This window comes from Anas platyrhynchos, chromosome 1, assembly GCF_047663525.1.
Source record: "Anas platyrhynchos isolate ZD024472 breed Pekin duck chromosome 1, IASCAAS_PekinDuck_T2T, whole genome shotgun sequence".
Taxonomy (NCBI): domain Eukaryota; kingdom Metazoa; phylum Chordata; class Aves; order Anseriformes; family Anatidae; genus Anas; species Anas platyrhynchos.
In genome coordinates, this window is record NC_092587.1 from 193,150,358 (window position 1) to 193,165,588 (window position 15,231).

General features: G+C 43.3%; 1 long non-coding RNA gene across 2 annotated transcripts in view; it reads right to left on the reverse strand.

Annotated features, from left to right (window-relative positions):
• Positions 1–1,128: 1,128 nt before the first annotated feature.
• Positions 1,129–15,231, reverse strand: part of LOC106019258 (uncharacterized) — a 55,490-nt gene continuing 41,387 nt past the window's right edge. For both annotated transcript variants that reach the window (XR_011806524.1, XR_003500321.3), the window contains exons 2-3: positions 14,200–14,322; positions 1,129–3,960 (exon numbers count right to left, since the gene is read on the reverse strand). This is a non-coding gene — a long non-coding RNA (uncharacterized lncRNA). The remainder of the gene's footprint in view (positions 3,961–14,199; positions 14,323–15,231) is intronic.

The window sequence follows — 15,231 nt, forward strand, 5'->3', positions numbered from 1 at the left end:
ATTAAAAGCTGTCTTAGTTGCAGTGTGTCATCTTGTCTAGGTAACACTACTAGACTGCTGCATTTTGATGCGAAGGGGATTACAACATTCTTCCGCTTCAAATATTTCCTGTTGACTGGGGTAATAAAAAAGTCAAAGTGAAATCTAGCTGAAATTTTCCTATTTCAAGAAATGTGATTTAAGTCATTGTCAAACTACAACTTTTTGTATTTATCCATGAGTGTAAGTCAGTCAAAATTCCACCAGAATGGGACTGGATCAGGAAATTCTGGAAAGATACAGAGAAACTAAATGTTATTTGATATGAAATTTGCCGTTTATGTATGATCTAGGGAATAAATCTATACCCTTCCCAAATTAAATGTATCTATATATTTTAATCAAATACAAAATGGTACAGTGGTATAGCAGGAAAAAAAAAAAAAAAAGAAAAAAAAAGAAAAGAAAAACATTTTCTGAAAAGGAAGCAAAACAAACTCTCCTCAGTCCTGTAGTCACAAACCTGTGTAGTACACTTTAATTTACAAAATTAAATATTCCAGACCAGATGATTATTTATGGAGGAATGCTTCATCAATCAATCAGATCCTTTGACACAGTCAGACTGAACTGGATTGCAGAACCTTTAAAACACCTACCTGGAAGCTAATAAGCTAATCAAACAAGCATGGGCTGGCTTTGATGCATTTTCTTTTTTTTTTTTTTAATGTTACAATACACACGCTCCACAGTACACACACTTCCTGACTGTGATCCCCTTGTACACCCTTGTCCTGGGCAGCCTAAGGCCTAAATAAAACTGATGCCTGGGCAGGGAAGTGGCTGTGCTGCTCATGGGTGCCAATTGCAGGGCAGCAAGCCCCAGCCTGGCAGAGCTGGTGCTGCAGGAGATGGGTGGGCAAGCCCAGGTGACCCCTGTGCTCAGGGGCTGGGGGGGAAACTAGCCCTGCACATGGAAAAACTTGGGAAATGCTCCCTGTCCATGTTTTTTTTTTTTTTTTTTGTGATTCCTTTATCACTGATCCAGGGCTGGCTGGGGTCTGTCTGCAAAAAAATTCTCAGCAGCTTTGCTTCACATCTGCTATGCAAAAATTATGATGTGGGTAGGCTCCATTCTCATAACAAATACTGTGTCCCTTGTGCTGCTATAAAATTGTTCTCTCTTTAAGCATAGAATCTTCAATTACAGATCCACATGGTCTTTGAATTCCCTTTTATTAGGCAATAAAATAAAAAATTTATTAGGAAACGGCATACACAGATTTATTCAAGTGACCAAAGTGCACAGTACATTTCACAAGGAAAATATGGAACACAGTGACCTGGAAAGCTTTGTGTTTGTAGCCAGTAGATCCTCATGGCAAAACATCAGACAGAGTGGGTGTTTTTTCTTTCTTTTTTTTTTTTTTTTTTTCTCTCTTCTGTATTGTTAATAGTTTATTACATATTGCAGTCCTTTTCCCAAGCAATATCAGAAAGACAAAATGAAGAGTATTACTAGGGTCTCATCAGTTTTAAAGTGGCATCCAATTATTATTTCTGTTAGAATGGTTTCTATTAGGCCTCTACTGTCATATTTTTTTTTCTCCTTACTTTTAAGGTGTATTCAAGTCATGCTCAAGTGCGCAATGCTTGTTCTGAGGTTAGGGAAAGCTCTGAGCAATGATCTGTGCAGTCCTTCAAAGGCACTGCCCCCTTTTCCACCCTGTCCCCACCCCAAAACAAGGCACGGAGAGGAAAGTAGCAATTTTCTGTTGAAGATGTGATGCTCCAAGGAAAGAACTGAAATCAGCTGTTATCTCCTTCCCCATCTGCTGCAGGCTGGCAGCAAGACGGCTTGCTAGATCTTGCTACTGATATTTTGGTGGTTGGTGGAGCATGTGGCAAGAGAGTTTCTTATCCTCTCAGTCTCTTGTACAGCTGTGTTGTCTACATCACACTTTAACCCTGAAGAATTAATCTGCTGCTTTGTAGAGGATGTTCAGGAAGTGAAACTGGCAAAGAGTAAATGTCAAATGAATTTATCCTATCTACTTACTGAAACAAGGTCAGAGGAGGATGAGAAGTGATTAATTTATATGGTCTGGGAAAACTGAGGTGCCATTATAATTCATTGTTCTAATGTGTTATTTTTAATTATATGCCTATAAACACCTATGCTATGAAATTAAAGAGGGTTGTAAATGCAAAGTCAAGACATCCAAGGAATTGAGTACCTTGATGTACTACACACAGAGTGCAATGCCTGCATTTTGACAGAAGCCCATCTGTGTGCACAGGGAGATAAGACCCATTCCTGGTCTCTTTTCCCATTGCCTTTTCTACCACATTATCTATAAAAAGTTTTTCATACTTCTGAAAAACTGTCTTTAAATTTGAGCCCTGATATCTTTTGTATGTGCATTACTTACTGCTATTATGTTTGAATTATGTCTGGGTAAAGCTCATCTACACCTCCTTGTAAATTCCCTGCCAAGGGCTGAGTGATAGCACTCCAGGGTTTTGTTTCTGTCCATACACAAGGCATGGCACTGGCACATAGGCCTTCTGCAAGACCTTTCAAGCTGTACTTCCTGCTCCTCACTTACCAGTTTGTTGCCATAATGCCAATAGCACCACAGCATTTTAAGCCTGCACCTATCTCACCATGGCTGTGCCTAGGAAAGCCCTGACTTTCAAGATGACATTACACAAGCTGTATCCAGAGTGGTCCTGCTATGTGAGAAGTGGCACACAGCTTCCAGCCTCGTGCTTCCAGCAAAACAGGGGTTCCAGAGGTGCATGCAGCACCCTGACCTCTCTCACAAGATATGACTAGAGAGTTCACTGTGTATCTGGTTTTCACCTCAAAAGTGGATGAACAGGTGACATCTGCCTTACTTTAGCTGTGCTAAGGAAAGTCCTGAGAGAGTCGTCCACAAAGCTCCAGCTGAGCCAGAACCAGCAAGTAGCAGTGAACATGGAACAAATAGCTGCTTTTGCTTTTTAGTAAAACCTTAGTGTCTGTCTCGACCCATCATCTCCTGGCTATTGACATGTACTTTTGCCTTCTTCCTCCTTTTTTTTTTCATGTCGCTACTAAGATTTGCCAGACATTTTTGGGACCTAAATACGATTGCTGAACGGCTGCTCATTGCATGCCAGTGCAGAGGTAGTTATCTGTCTCTACAAAACACGGTCAGTAGATAATTCAGTTCTGGGAGGCCTACATAACATCTGGAATTTATGTTTGGTTTTGAAAGTGTTCGTATGTTTTAGAAGATTTTTAAAATTTGAAATAAAGTCATAAAGATTTGGAAGGAGAAACTTAGTGGTTTTTTTTTCTCTTTTTAGATCAGCTTTAGTTAGAGCAGACAAGTACTATAATTCTGTTTTCATAACAGAAAAGAAAAAGCAAGGGAGAAAATATAGCTATATTTTTCAGTATCTCTTAAAGATGCTTGTAAAATATTTGAGTTTATCAGCTAACACTGAGTTAAAAAACAGTCATCCTGTTTCTGTTCACTCTGCACAGAAAAGCTCTTTGAAATCACTTTGTCCTTAGCTGATGCATGCATTCATTTTGATGTCTCATAAATTTGCAAAACAGTGAGTCACTTCCCAGATAAAAAATACTTCAGATATTGCCATGATAATCTGAGATAACGCAGGTCTATCACCTCTGACTGGGGAAACAGCAAAGCAAAGGAGTGACATAACAGCTACACAAAATTTAAGATTCTAGTGCTTTAATATAAATTGGATATTTAAACTGATTTAAACTGCTGGATCTAGAAATTTAATAAGTTCTCTCTCTCTCTCTCTTTTTTTTTTATTTTTTTTTTTTGTCTGGCTCCCATCACTGCTAGCGTCCAGACCTTTTCATAAAGGCTTGAAGCTATTCTTTCTTCTTGACATCTGCTGGCTTCTGCACTCAGCGACATCCAGGAATTCTGGTACACTTCAGGAGAGATCAGCTTTCTATATGCAAGAGGATAAAATTGACACAAAGGAGCAGTCAGTCAAGAAATTTACCAAACCATGCAAATAGGAAAACAGCAATGGCACACACTGATATAATCAAATGATGAAGGCAGAAACCACAGTGGAAATACATCACCATCTTAGAAATATCTGCTTGGCAGCCACGAAAAACATGATAGACTGTGAGGGGTTAGCTGGAAATAACTAGACTACAGAGCCAAAAACACTGTTATGCCACCATCTAAATAGTGACAATTCAAAAAAGTGTATTTCAGTGCAAGGTGTCCAACGAGATGTCTGAAGACTAAGTACACTGGTTACACTTCCGAATTTTAAAAGGCTTGATTTTGAAAAGCAGAAATTGGGAAAAGGTTGCATGTAGTGTTAGTGAAACTGTCACTAGATGAGAATACAATCAGAATGAAAGGTCACACAACTGTTTTTAAGTCTGACTCATCTCAAAACACACTTTTGATATTTGCTATGCATTAGATAAATTTATGTACGTTATGTATTGCTGTTACAATTTTCAGATTTACTCAGGAGTCTTTTCAAGAGCCAAAGAGGGGAAGCTTTTGTAAATACACTTTTCAGATTTTAAACTTGCTAAACAAACAAGAGAAATTAGATATATGTCCTTATTCTAATCTCAATAATCAATCCAATATATTCACATTGGAAAACATATAAAAACCAACCAAACAAAAAACCTTCTAATTATCACAGAAGAAGCTCAGAGAACAAAGTGAATTAAAATTGTAAGCATATTTTCCAATATTTGTTTAATTTAGAAGGTGAGTAATAAGTAACACAAGCAATAACAAACATGTATGTTTGGAAATGTTCCTTAAAATGTCAGTCAAAAAAAAAAAAAAAAAAAAAAAAAAAAGATAAGTAGAAATTCCAGGAGTACTTCCATTGTCTTGGGGAATGGCTTTTGCTGCTGCAGCACAGATAAGCTCTATATCTTATCTATAAGATGACTTGTTTTCAGTAAATTAGGTTTGGAAAATAAAATTGAAATTTACTACTTCTCCTCTCCTCTCCTCTCCTCTCCTTTCTCCTCTCCTGGTATAAAACAGCTATTCAAACTGAAGATCATATAGACAATGTTAGAATGGATTCAAAGGATGACCATGACCTGATGCAATATTAAGGCATATAATACTGTCTGACTCTTGAAAAGAAGATTGAGAAATGCCTTTAATCCTACTCCATAAGTATTTTCCTTTTTCCCAAGGATCATGTATAATTTTTCAACGTCGTTAATAGATACATGACAAAATACTGTCTCTGGATGTCAAAGGTAAGAAATTTAGACTAGAAACACAGAGGAAGAACAAGATGGTGAATTTGTCACCACTAAGCCATTAAAGTAAGGTCAATTTTTTCTATAAGATCTTTTTTTCTGAAAGAAGTTCTGTATCCAATGTGCATCCATGCAAGTCCATGTGCAGTTACCTGAAGTTAAATAATGTTTGTTAAACTCTGTGTACTTACTTTTAACTCTGTTAAAACCTCATTTCTAATGTTTGGTCAGTGATATGTATTATACCATCTGTTAGGTTCAGTGGTTGGGAAAATCTCTTCCTCAGATCTGAGATCTTGAGGTAATTTCGTTTTCCTCTGTGCTTAATCTGTTATCACAAGACACACTTTATCAGTTATTCAAGTGCCCCAGATTAGCAGCATCTTTCTGTCAGCCAGTAGCACAATTCTGCATCCTAATGGCTGCATTTTTTTCTCTAAGTCTTTACAAAAGAATATTTGTACAAAACATATTGATTTACAATAGATCAGAATAGAAGATGAAGTACTGCCTTATGGATGTAAATGATGTGTAGTGAAACATTGCTATGTAATGGGTTGTACTGAAAAAGTATCAGGTGGGTTTGAGTAAGAAGGTTAAGAAATGTCTTATGTCATATCTTTAAGGGGCAGCGTGACTCTTGTAGTTAATGGAAGCCAGAGCAAATATTTTAAAATTGAATGTATATTAAGAGAAAATATAAAAATAAAAGAGGATGTACTGACCCCACCATGAGTTGCTATTTTCATTGAACATATTACTTTGAAAAAAGAATGGGAAGACTCTGGAAACCAGCACTACTCATGCTACCTTAAAATAAGTAGATATAGCTAATTGATAACCACTACTCAGTCTTAAAGTACAGAATTGGTCACTGTGCCCTTGTTCCAGCAAACCAAGTTTAGGCATCACCTGCTCCAGACATACTATTATTCCCTCAAACTCCTTTGCTGGCCTGTACAATCATTAGCCAAGAGTAATTGCTTTCCAATTAAATATTTCATACGTTAGAATAGAATGAGATAGAAATAATAGGGTAGCTAAGAAAATTTTAAAAATCTTTAATTGTTCAGAAGCATGTCATTCATTTAAAACACATAAAATAAGTAAAGTATTTATGTATGGCCAGACAAAATGTTGCACTTGTAAAGATCTGTATCAACATAGAAAAACAAAACAAAACAAAACAAAACAAAAACCAAAAACAAACAAACAAACAAAAAACACTTTATCTAGAGTCGAATCCTTGCTGAAGCAAGGATTGTTGGGGCTGTGCCAGGGGGAGCAATGGCAAGGCCGGAGGATAAGGTAAAGGCCCAGCTGAAGTGCATCTACACCAATGCACGCAGCATGGGTAACAAACAGGAGGAGCTGGAAGCCATCGTGCAGCGGGCAGGCTACGACTTGGTTGCCATCACGGAAACGTGGTGGGACCAGTCTCATGACTGGAGTGCTGCGATGCCTGGCTATAGGCTCTTCAGAAGGGACAGGCAGCACAGAAGGGGTGGCGGTGTGGCTCTCTATATTAGAGAGTCTTTCGATGTTGTAGAACTCGAGGCTAGGAATGACAAGATCGAGTCCCTTTGGGTTAGGATCGGCAGGGACAACAAGGCTAGTGTCCTGGTCGGGGTCTGCTATAGACCGCCGAACCAGGATGAGGAGACGGATGAGGAGTTCTACAGGCAGCTGACAGAAGTTGCGAATTCGTCGGCGCTTGTACTCGTGGGGGACTTCAACTTCCCTGACATAGCCTGGAAGCACAACACAGCCCAGAGGAAGCAGTCTAGGAGGTTTCTGGAGAAAGTGGAAGATAGCTTCCTGACGCAGCTGATTAGTGAACCTACCAGGGGTGGTGCCCTGCTAGACCTTCTCTTCACAAACAGAGAAGGACTGGTGGAGGATGTGATTGTTGGGAGCTGTCTTGGGCAGAGTGACCACGAAATGGTGGAGTTCACTATTCTTGGCGGGGCCAGGAAGGGAACCAGTAAAACCACTGTATTGGACTTTCGGAGCGCTGACTTTGGGCTGCTCAGGACACTAGTTGGTGGAGTCCCATGGGAGGCGGTTCTGAAGGGCAGAGGGGTCCAGAAAGGCTGGGCACTCTTTAAGAGGCAAATCCTAATGGCGCAGGAGCGGTCTGTCCCCATGTGCCCAAAGATGAGCCAGCGGGGAAGAAGACCAGCCTGGCTCAACAGAGAATTGTGGCTTGAGCTTAGGAGGAAAAAAAGGGTTTATAATCTTTGGAAAATTGGGCAGGCCACTAAGGAGGACTATAAGGATGTAGCGAGGCTGTGCAGGGACAAGATTAGGAAGGCCAAAGCTCATCTGGAGCTCAATCTGGCTACTGCTGTTAAAGATAACAAAAAACGCTTTTATAAATACATCAACACAAAAAGGAGGACTAGGGAGAATCTCCATCCTTTACTGGATGCGGGGGGAAACTTATTTACAAGAGATGAGGAAAAGGCGGAGGTGCTTAATGCCTTCTTTGCCTCAGTCTTTAGTGGCAAAACCGGTTGTTCTCTGGATACCCAGTACCCAGAACTGGTGGAAGGGGACGGGGAGCAGGATGTGGCCCTCACCATCCACGAAGAACTGGTTGGTGACCTGCTACGGCACTTGGATGTGCACAAATCGATGGGGCCGGATGGGATCCACCCAAGGGTACTGAGAGAACTGGCAGAGGAGCTGGCCAAGCCCCTATCCATCATTTATCAGCAGTCCTGGCTATCGGGGGAGGTCCCAGCTGACTGGCGGCTAGCAAATGTGACGCCCATCTACAAGAAGGGCCGGAGGGCAGACCCGGGGAACTACAGGCCGGTCAGTTTGACCTCAGTACCAGGGAAGCTCATGGAGCAGATCCTCTTGGGAGTCATCATGCGGCACTTGAAGGGCAAGCAGGCGATCAGGCCCAGCCAGCATGGGTTTATGGAAGGCAGGTCCTGCTTGACGAACCTGATCTCCTTCTACGACAAAGTGACGCGCTGGGTGGATGAGGGAAAGGCTGTGGATGTGGTCTACCTTGACTTCAGCAAGGCTTTTGACACCGTCTCCCACAGCATTCTCCTCAAGAAACTGGCTGCTCTTGGCTTGGACTGGCGCACGCTTCGTTGGGTTAGAAACTGGCTGGATAGCCGGGCCCAAAGAGTTGTGGTGAATGGAGCCAAGTCCAGTTGGAGGCCAGTCACTAGTGGCGTCCCCCAGGGCTCAGTGCTGGGGCCGGTCCTCTTTAACATCTTCATCAATGATCTGGATGATGGCATTGAGTGCACCCTCAGTAAGTTTGCAGATGACACCAAGCTAGGTGCGTGTGTCGATCTGCTCGAGGGTAGGAAGGCTCTGCAGGAGGATCTGGATAGGCTGCACCGATGGGCTGAGGTCAACTGTATGAAGTTCAACAAGGCCAAGTGCCGGGTCCTGCACCTGGGGCGCAATAACCCCAAGCAGAACTACAGGCTGGGAGAGGAATGGTTGGAGAGCTGCCAGGCAGAGAAGGACCTGGGAGTGATGGTGGACAGTCGGCTGAATATGAGCCAGCAGTGTGCTCAGGTGGCCAAGAAGGCCAACGGCATCCTGGCTTGTATCAGAAACAGTGTGACCAGCAGGGCTAGGGAGGTGATCGTCCCCCTGTACTCGGCTCTGGTGAGGCCGCACCTCGAGTACTGTGTTCAGTTTTGGGCCCCTCGCTACAAGAAGGACATCGAGGTGCTTGAGCGGGTCCAAAGAAGGGCGACGAAGCTGGTGAGGGGCCTGGAGAGCAAGTCCTATGAGGAGCGGCTGAAGGAGCTGGGCTTGTTCAGCCTAGAGAAGAGGAGGCTCAGGGGTGACCTTATTGCTCTGTATAAGTACATTAAAGGAGGCTGTAGAGAGGTGGGGGTTGGCCTGTTCTCCCATGTGCCTGGTGACAGGACAAGGGGGAATGGGCTAAAGTTACGCCAGGGGAGTTTTAGGTTAGATGTTAGGAAGAATTTCTTTACTGAAAGGGTTGTGAGGCACTGGAACGGGCTGCCCAGGGAGGTGGTGGAGTCACCATCCCTGGAAGTCTTCAAAAGACGTTTAGATGTAGAGCTTAGGGATATGGTTTAGTGGGGACTGTTAGTGTTAGGTTAGAGGTTGGACTCGATGATCTTGAGGTCTCTTCCAACCTAGAAATTCTGTGAAATTCTGTGATTCTGTCTAAACATTGAATCAGCTGAGTCCTCCTGACAGGAATAGCCATTAGAGAATTATATAATGCAGCAAACACTGATGGTAAGATTTTGGTAGCAGGAGGCTGCAGGGGTGGCCTCTGTGGGCAAAACCCAGCAGCTGCCCCATGTCAGATCAGAGCCAGCTCTAACCTGCTTCAAAAGGAATCTGCTCCTGGCCAGAGCCGAGTCATGAGTGATGCTGTTTGGGCCTCTGAGAACAGATTGAAGGAAGGGGAAATCTGCTGTGCTACAGCAGCTGGGAGAGAGGGGTGAGAGCTGAGAGAGAAGCAGCCCTGCAGCCCCCAAGGGGAGTGCAGCAGGAGGGCAGGAGGTGCTCCAGGCACAAGGCAGCACAAGTTCCCCTGCAGCCCATGGAGAGGCACCTGGTGGAGCAGGCTGTCCTCCTGCAGCTCATGGGTCCCACATGGAGCAGATCTCCACGCTGCAGCCCCCCCATGGGTGGAGGAGCCCCCGGTGGAGCAGGTGGATGTGGCCTGGAGGAGGCTGCGGCCCATGGAGAGCCCCCACAGGAGCAGGCCCCGGGCCGGAGCTGCAGCCCATGAAGAGGAGCCCACGCAGGAGCAGGGGGTCTGGGGGGAGCTGCCACCCGTGGAGGACCTGTGCTGGAGCAGTTTGCTCCTGATGGGTGCACCCTGTGGTACGGAGCCATGTGGGAGCAGTTCCTTAAGAGCTGCAGCCTGTGGGCAGCCCCCGCAGGCTCAGTTTGGGAAGGACGGCATCCCGTGGGAGGGACCCCACGGGGAGCAGGGGCAGAGAGGGACCGTGAGGGAGCGGCGGAGACGAAGCATCAAGGACTGACCACAGCCCCCATTTCCCGTTCCCCTGTGCTTCTTATGGGGGACAATACAGAAGAGTGTGGATGTGGACAAGATGTTTTTTGGTTGCTTTTAGTTCTCACTGCTCTAGTCTGGTAGCAGTTGGCAATAAATTACAGTAACGTTCTTATGCTGAGTCTGTTTTACCCATTATGATCAGTGTTGAGTGACCTCCCTGTCCATATCTCCGTCTGTGAGAGCTTTTTCATCATATTTGCTCCACCTGTTCTTTTGAGGAGGGAGAATGAGAAAATGCCATGATGGAGCTTAGCTAGCCATCAGGGTGAAGCCATCACAACAGCATAGCATTGGCATGAACAGGGAATGGTGTTGTGACTGAATCCACCATTAGCACTGAAGTTGAAAAAAAACTCCTGAGGATCAGTCTGTGTTTGACAGAATCCTTATTCAAAAACAAACAAACAAACAAAAAAACACAACACCCATGTTTGTAACAGGAAAATTTACACCTCTGCCATGATCGTATTCAGATACAGCAAAACCCGTGGAAAGCACTAGACAAATGGATTCAATATCTATTAATTCTTTTCTATTGATTGAACCATTCATCTGATGAGCCATAATGAACATCTAGTGGGCAAAATTTTGGGGTGGATTGAATCACCTCTGAGTTACACAGACTGTTTGGCTTGATCTGCATCACCTGTTGTGGGAGTGTAACTGCTTAATTTCTATGTAGTTATCTACCTGCATACACCCACATATGATATTTTAAAACATCAAAATGAACCCAACCCAAGCAGTTCAGTTACAGCAGAACCAGACCCATTTTATAGAATTATAAAACAGTTTGGATTGGAAGAGATTACATATCACAGCGTTCCAAGCTCCCTGCCATGGGCTGGGACACCTCCCACTAGACCAGGTTGCTCAAAGCTCCATCCAGCCTGGCCTCAAACACCTCCAAAGATGGAGCATCCACAGCTTCTCTGGGCAACTTGTTCCAGGGCCGCACCACCCTTATCATAAAAAAGTTTCTTTACTACATCCAATCCAAATTTACTTTCTTCCACTGTAAAACTGTTGTCTCTTGTCTTGTCACTACAGGCCCCAGTAAAAAGTCTTTCTCCAGCTTTCTTTTTAGCTCCCTTTTATATATTGGAATGCTACAGTATGGTTTCCCTGGAGCCTTCTTTTCTCTAGGCAGAACAACCCCAACCCTCTCTGCCTGTCTTCATAGCAGTGGTTCTCAAGATCTCTCTTTGTGGCCCTCCACAGGTCCCATTCTAACAGGTCCATGTCTTTCATGTACTGTGGATCCTCAGAGCTAAATGCAATGAGATATTATAGTCTCTGAAAGGCATCAAAGGAAGTTTGAATTAATTGGGTGGTACAGAATATTGGCAAAGTTTTCCTCAGCTGTTTGATTTCCCAAGGGGAGAAGAGACTTCACAAGACGTGGGTCAGGCAGGACAGGGAAGAATTAGAAGCTGATACACATATTAAGCTGGCAGCCTCCTCAAACTGAAAGTAAAAAAGCAGTTACAAGTATCCAGCAGCTGTTTGGTATGGAGCCAACCTGGAATATGACTAGTAATCGTGAGGAAGAGAACCTGTACTCTATTGTAAAACAGATGTTTGGTCTGGGCTGTATGTAGAGCTGATAGTATCAGACTGGTTGTGAGCTGCTCAGCTCTAAGAGTCATATAAATAGCCTCTTGCCTATTCCAATATTGTATCAGCAATAGCGTGGGGACATTTGAATTAACGAACCACTTGGCCTTCCACAGTCTTAGTGTTTGACAAGTCCCTAATTTTTATTTCTTTCTGTAATTTCCGACTTTCACCACCTTGACTCCAGAGCGAACATTACACCACCATGTATGTTATCCTGATTAAGGTAATTTATAAGTTATCTCAATAGCACAGGGACAACAGCTGTTCCCTTTAATTTTTCTCCCTGTGCTATGCTAGCCTGGATTCTCAGGTACATCCAGCCAGATGTAGCCCTACATTTAAAGGAATTCACCCACTGATGATTGGTCCCACCCTGTGTTTGATTCCTGATATAAAATCATAAATTATCAGCTTTACATAGATATGTGGTGGCTTGCCAATCTCCACCTCTGTCATTTAGCTCCCATGCTGAGAAAAGCTGTTGGTGATAATTCATGGTATGTTTTCCTGGTGATTGTTCAGCATTCACTACAAACACTTGGCCCTCTGTGAAGCATTTAAAATATTTTGCCTCTGAGCTATGGTCCATCATGGGTTCTTTGCCCTGCTTTGTAGGCATATCAGATAGAAGGATGGGTAACTTGGACCAGCAAGACAACTTCTTTGGCTTGTGAGTAGCAGAAAGGCAGAACACAGTGGGATGGCCCTGCACATCAGGCAGCCATCTCACCTGTCACCGAGGTGACCCTCACTGCCAGAGGTTCTGCACACCGCCTGGCTGCCTACCTCCATTAATTTCACACCCCTGGGGCCAGCTGATCTCCATCCTACCTACATCAGTTTTGCAGCCCAGGGGCCAGCTGATCTCTCCATACTGTTGCTTGCCAGGCCACAGATTAGTCCCTGATGGTAGTTTGCTGCTTGCTTGTCCTGCATGAGGAGCACAGTGCTCTGAGCCAAGAGCAGTCTAGTCCTCTCTTACATAAAAGATGTGATTAATAAGTATAGTTTTATCAAGTCTATAATCATCCATACAAACATATATTTCTCATTCAAATGAAGGGGTTACTTTGCTATGGCCATACTTATAACTCACTTATTTCCTGCATTTGGAATGCTATATAGCTATATTATGCTATACATTTTTTCCTCACCTTACTTAGTGTCTAAGTTAATGGATTTTAAAACCACTTATATATCTTATTCTGAACACATGCTACCATTTACTCATAACTACTCTTTTGGTAATACAACTGTGTTTAGTCATTGGCATTGAACTTATGAAAAAGTATGTGTTCGGGTGTTTCTGTTGCTCAAGTACCCTTTTAAGTTACAGTTTAGCAAGACAACTTATAACTATTATTAAAAGAAAGGCCTTCAAGCTAAACCAACATAATGTTACATAAAGTATTTTTGTGATTTAAAAGAAAAAAGTTAACAAAAGATGCTGAAAGTCTTCCAATTCTGTGATTATGAAGTAGGTTGCTGTAGAGATGTATTACTTATGATGGAGGTATACAAGTCTCTTTCAAGAGCAAAGATTGTTTCATATTTTTCAGACTGGTGAGAAAAAATTATTCAACAAAGGCTCAGCCCACCTTTATATGTCAATTAATGTCAATGGATGTCCTCTCTAAAAATTCTGAAAGTAGAATATGACTTCCTGATAACATCTCTTGTTCAGCAATGCTCTTAGACACACTTGTTTCTCGTGTAAGTCAACAGGACTTAAGTTTACGCCTGAAAGGTTGGCTGAGTGGGAGCTTACACCACTGATTCTACAATTCTCGCTCTTGCAGAGTAATACTCAGAGGGTCAGCCCAACTGAAGTTATGTCAGCTCATCCTTAGCTGAGTATTCAAGTACGGATGGATGGGCCTGGTGAGAACTGCATTGTTGCTTGTCACCTGCACAGCTCCTGGGAAGCTGGCCAACGGGAAGTCTTCAGCTTCTCAGAGCACTCACAGAATTTCACAATGGCTGCAGCCTCACAGGCTTTTCCCAGGTGGTCATTTACACAGCCCAAGGGTCACAAGTAAGTTCAGCCCTATGCATCTCCTCCACCGGTGAGGAAAGGCAGTTAGTATAAAAACTTTCATTTTGCTTTTCACTGGAACCTAACACGCTTTTTCCCCACAAAAGCTACTTAAAGAGTTGGAGCAATGTAGATGGTAGACTGTACTGAAAGTAAACATTCAAGCCATCAAGCCAAATTGCTGCTGCAGGCACAGCCAAAACCTAGGTTACTGAGAAAGGCTCTTACCCTGGAACTGCTCTTGCTGCTTTTCTTCTGAGATAGTGTTGGCCACTGTCAGAGACAGGATACAGGACTGGGTGTATCTTTGACCCAGTACAATTGTTCTTGTGTCCTCGTGACATCCTTCCACTGCAGACAGAAACAGACAGGTACATAAGAAGTCTCTGAATAAATGAAAAGCCTGAGACCATCTGTTGCTGGAACTGTTTCTGCTGTTTCTACAGGACTGAAGCCAAGCTTTGCAGCTGCTTTATAACTTTCAATAAACTTGATTGTGCTCTTCCATCGCCCATGTCAGGTTCTCTTCAGTTTCACATCTTAAAATCTGAGTTTGGCAAAGTCCAGAAGCAATAATCCAAGTGCTTCTCCCAACCCCTGAGCACAGACCACACGCTAAGTTAAAATTCAACTCATTCACTTACTGACATTTGTTTTTTTAACTTTTATTGATAGTTAATAAAACATAACAGAGATTAATTTGAACCTTCTCTGTGCTACAACTGTTCCCAGGCTTTCACTGCCCACAGTATGACATTCCCAGGAAGTCACACATATTCCCTCTTTCCTGTCCTTTTTTCTCTATGGTGTGAAGTTATGCATGTGCTAATCCTGCAAGCTGCATGGTAGAGCAGAGATGTGTGAGACAGCTTTAGACAAACTCATACACTGGGAATATACTTGCAATGGCAGCACTGTGCTGCACATGGTTTAACTTTCAAGGTTTCAGTGCAAAACATGCCAGAATAGCCCTCATCAACCAATATAAAACACTTAACTACTTCCTCAAGCTATCAAACCACACACAAGTATTTTAGTCAAACCTTACACACAGTTTTATAGATTGGTTTGGGTTGGAAGGGACCTTAAAGCCCACCCAGTTGCAACCCTCTGCCATGGGCAGGGACACCCCCCACCGGACCAGGCTGCTCAAAGCCCCATCCAGCCTGGTCTCAAACACTTCCAGTGATGGGGCACCCACAGCTTCTCTGGGCAACCTGTTCCACGGCCTCACCACCCTCACAGTAAAGAATTTCTTCC